Source organism: Octodon degus, unplaced genomic scaffold (assembly GCF_000260255.1).
Source record: "Octodon degus isolate 3935 unplaced genomic scaffold, OctDeg1.0 scaffold00456, whole genome shotgun sequence".
Lineage (NCBI taxonomy): Eukaryota > Metazoa > Chordata > Mammalia > Rodentia > Octodontidae > Octodon > Octodon degus.
Genome location: NW_004525032.1, coordinates 148,691 through 153,506, shown reverse-complemented (window position 1 = coordinate 153,506; position 4,816 = coordinate 148,691). Strand labels below are relative to the sequence as shown.

The following is a 4,816-nucleotide window of genomic DNA, read 5'->3' as shown; positions in this document are numbered from 1 at the left end:
AAGCCAACGTAAATATTTTATAAATATTTGAATGTTTAGGTATACACCTGCATAGTACCTCAGCAATATCTTTCAGCAACAAAAGCATTTAAGAGTAAAGACTAGACACAATTACTGGGTACAGTGAAAATCTGCTGCAAGTATTTTTGAGGTAAGAAGGCACCACATACCTGTTCAACTAAGAAAACCACCCTTACAGCACATTTCATTTTTACATAGGACCTGAACACTTAAACTGCCAATTAGGAGCTGAATGGCAGGGCAACATCCCCAGCTTATGCTGTAAATTCACAGGAAACGGGTTCCAACAACTCAGCCTCCTTTCCATTGGTTCTCACAAAGTGTGCTTCTCTGGGAGGGGCAGGCTGGCGCTTCAGGTGAACCCAGGTACTTTTCTCTTTGGCTTCCTTCTTTTTCTGATAATTTTCTGTGACATGTTTCAGGAAGCTATCATGACTTTTTGAGTGTTTAATGTGCCAAATACGCACATTAATCCTCTTGGCAAGTACTTTGCCCTTAACTTGCTTGTTTACAACAATGTCAACAGCATGCTGGGTAATGTTGTAGACTCTTCCCATTTTGCCATGGTAACATTAGTGAGGCATTCCTTTTTGCATAGTACCTATTCCCTTAATGTCTACAATATCACCCTTTTTGTAGATTTGCATGTATATGGCCCAAGGAACAACTCCATGTTTTCTACAAGGCCTGGAGAACATACACTGTGTTCCACTCCTCTTGCCCTTTGTGTCAGTCATTTTGGCAAATACTGGAAGACGGCGGTTCCAGTAAAAGGCTAAACACTCTTTCTATGTTCTAGATAGGAGTCCTATGAGGGGTAATAGGATTATAATTCTTTTCCCAATTCGTGGATTTTCTTCATACTCTGTTGGTCACTTGTTTTGGCATGCAGAAACTTTTCATAAAGATGAGCTCTCAATTGTTGATTCTTCCCTGGTGGGCAGCATGCGCAGGAGTGGAGGGACATTCTAGTTTGCTGGGGGCTGTTCATTAGTGTCCGGGCTGGGCTGAGGCAGCACGGTATGATGAGGCACCAGTAGTTAAAGAGATTATGGCATCTGAAACCCACAATGTTAAAAAATGGAAGTTTTATAATAATATTGAGGATCATTCCACTGATCTTCCCAGAAAAAGGATCTCTAATTTCACTAATAAGAACATAAGGGAGGTTAAGAAATCTGCAAAACAGTTGGCTGCTTACATAAATAGAACAGTTGGACAAGCTGTGAAAAGCCCAGATATACTACATAAAGTGATCTATTGCAGAAAGAAAGTTCATCATCCCTTTCCAAATCCTCATTACAGAAAAAAAAAGTCCCCTAGAAGTGCATGCTGTGACATGGCAAATGAAGAAAATGAACTAGCATGTGCATGCTACCTGCCTGAAAAATTACACCACAATAGTCGGACATATGTGGTTAACTCCAGTGACTAGTTCTTCACAGACAGAAAGCCCATCATCAAAATATAGTGGGTTTTTCTCTGAGGTTTCTCAGTACCATGAAACAATGGCCCAAGTTTTGTTCAGCAGGCATTTGAGATTGAATGTAGCTTTAACTTTCTGGAGAAAGAAAAGTATAAGTGAACTCTTAGCTTCTTTGGTGAGAATAGAAGACCTTGGAGTTGTGGTAGATTGCCTTCCTGTGCTCAGCAATAGTTTACAGGAAGAAAAACAGTATATCTCACTCAGCTGCTGTGTAGGTTTATTGCCTCTAGTAAAGTCATTACTTAAAAGCAAATTTGAAGAATATGTAATAGTTGGTTTAAAGTGGCTTCAAGCAGTAATAAAAAGGTGGTGGTCAGAACTGTCATGCAAAACAGAAGTTATAAATGCTAGAAACATTCAGATTTTAAAGCAACAATTAAGTAAATTGTGGGAACAGGAAAACCATCTAACTTTGGTTCTAGGATATACTGGTAATATAGCTAAGGATATAGATGCTAATTTATTGCAGTTGCATTGAGAGATTTCATCTAGGAAAGAACAGTTGGTTATTTAAAAATATCCCTGGACTGTATGATTTCCAACTCTAAACTAAAGAAATCAAAACAATCCTTTTCTTTTAAAAATTCACATAGTGAAACCACTAATGAAATCCTAACAATCTACTTCACATTAAAGTGGAAAAATATCCAAAAGGAGCAGCTTCAACTTCAGTCAGGTGAAAATGCACCATGAAGATTGTTCACCATTGATGCATTTGGGGCTTATGGTTATTTAGTAACATTGTTTAAGAATTATTGGATCTTAATGCAATCTTGCATTAAAATATAATTTATATATGTGAGAAAACATGACCGAATTTATTACTAGGAACCACAGAGACCAATCATGGATTTTTTGTGTTTCATAAAAACAGAAAAATACCTACATGTGTGCTGCTATTTTCCTATATTGAAGAGACTTTCAAAATTTAAAACATCATAATAAATAATCAATATTAAATTTTTTTGTATACACTTAAGAAACTGTGTATATGAAATGCCTTAATTATTAATGAGCCAATGTGTTATGATACCAAAATCTTCTTGCTTTTAAAAAGTAGAACCAACAATGCTTCTGGCATGATGAAATCATGAAATTAAATCATGGGCTTACATTCATATAGAATGTTTTTGTAAAAACATATTCCACGCTCTTTTTGATATGTGAGAATATTGTCAATATCTCTGATTTTTTTGCCAGAATTCTCATGTCATGTATGTATGTGTTATTACTGTGTAAAGAAAAAGGTGAATATGTATCTGTATGAATGTTTAACTGGAAATGTCCTTGGAGTTGGCTAATTTATATTCACTTTTTACTATGTATAGATCTCTTAATACTTTTTCATTTCTGTATTATTTAAACTCCATTTGAGTAAATTCACTAAATATTTCTTTCTTTCTTTTTTTTTTCTGGCAGAACTGGGGATTGAACTCAGACCCTTGCACTTGACAGGGAAGCACTTATTCCACTGAGCCATCTTCCTGGACCCAAATTATTATTATTATTATTATTATTATTATTATTATTATTATTATTATTATTATTTTCAGAACCAAGGATTGAATTCAGGTCCTTCTGCTTGCCAGGGAAGTGCTTGTTCCACTGAGTCATCTCCCTGGCCCCAGTATTTCTAAAAAAAAATTGTTGATTCTTGAAGTATTTCTCATGCAGTTTGACTTTTGTTTATAAAATCTATACCTACCCCTATGTCCTTAAAGTTTGTACCTACTCTCACCTCCAGAAGATTTATTGTTTGTTTTAATATTTAAAGCTTTGATCCATTTTGACTGTAGTTTTGTGCATACTGATAAGCATGGGTCTATTTTTAGATTTCAACAAGTAGGAAAGTCTGTTTTTCCAGAATTAGTTAATAAAGAGGGTGTCTTTCTTCCAGTGAACCTGTGTGGCCCCTTTGTGAAAGCTAAGGTGGCTGAGTGTGTTTGGAGTTGTGTCTGCATCTTCTGATCTGTTCTACTGATCCTCAGGTCTGTTTTGTTGTCAGTAGTGTGCTGTTTTTATTGTAATAACTTTCTAGAATAATTTGAAGTCAGGGATTATAATGTTTCCTGCCTTTTCTTTGATTCCCAGGATTGCTTTGGCTATTCTAGGTCTCTTCTGTTTCCAGATGAATTTTAGGAATTTTTTCTAGATCTTTGAGGTATATTAATGGTATTTTCATTGGGATTGCATTCAATCTCTATAACAATTTTTGGAGTATGGCCATTTTCACAATGTTGGTTCTTCCTATCCAGGAGCAAGGATTATCTTTCCATTTTCTGAAATCATTTCCAATCTCTTTTGGCAGAAGTACTATTATTTTCAGTGTATAAATCTTTTACTTCTTTTGTGAGATTGATTCCTAAATATTTTATTTTTTGATTGCTATTGTGAAAGACATATCTTCCATAATTTCTATTTCAGTGCACTCATTATTTGTGTGTAGAAATGTATTGATTTTTGAGTGTTGACTTTGTATCTGGCCATGGTCATGAATTTGGCTATTAGGTCTACAAATCTCTTAGTTGAGTTGTGAAGATCTTCTATGTACAGTATTACGTCATCTGCAAATAATGATAATTTCACTTCTTCCTTTCCAGTCTGTATTTCTTTTATTTCTTTTTCTTGTCTGACTGCTTTGGACAGTGTTTCCAAACTTTGCGGAATAGAAGTGTTGACAGTGGGCATCCTTGTCTTGTTCCTGATTCTAAGGTGATGGCTTTCAATTTTTGTGCATTTAGTATGATGTTGGCCATTGGTTTGTCTTAGATGGTTTTTATCAGGTTGAGGTAAAGACCAACTATCCCTAGGTTCTGTAAGTTTTTTTTTTTTAAAGTCATGAATGAGTGTTGGGCTTAGTCAAAAGGCTGTTCTGCATCTATTAAGATGATATTTTTTGTCAAGTTTTTGTCTTGGTTCTGTTGATGTGGTCTTTTACATTTGTGGATTTGCAACCATCCCTGCACTCTTGGGATGAATCCCACTTGGTCGTGATGTATAATCTTCCTAATGATTTGCTGCATTATATTTGCTAGGAATTTATTGAGGACTTTTGCATGTATATTCAATAGGAAAATTGGCCTGTAGTTCTCTTATGTTGGTTGTCTCTTTCTCTAGTTTTGCTATCAGGATGGTATCTGCTTCTAATCCAGGAATGAGTTAGGGAATATTGTTTCCCTTTCAATTTCATTAATGTTTGTACCCCCCATTAGGTGTTGTTTGTGTTTCTTGTAGAATTCAACAGTGAATCCATGAGGAGGTGGGATTTTCTTTGTTGGTGCTTTAAAATTACATTTCTTTTTTTTTTTT

At 35.3% G+C, this 4,816-nt stretch overlaps 2 pseudogenes; one reads left to right on the top strand and one right to left on the bottom strand.

Annotated features, from left to right (window-relative positions):
* Positions 1-275: 275 nt before the first annotated feature.
* On the bottom strand, positions 276-761 carry LOC105741332 (annotated as a pseudogene).
* A 311-nt stretch (positions 762-1,072) lies between these two features.
* LOC101569868 lies at positions 1,073-1,985 on the top strand (annotated as a pseudogene).
* Positions 1,986-4,816: the final 2,831 nt, after the last annotated feature.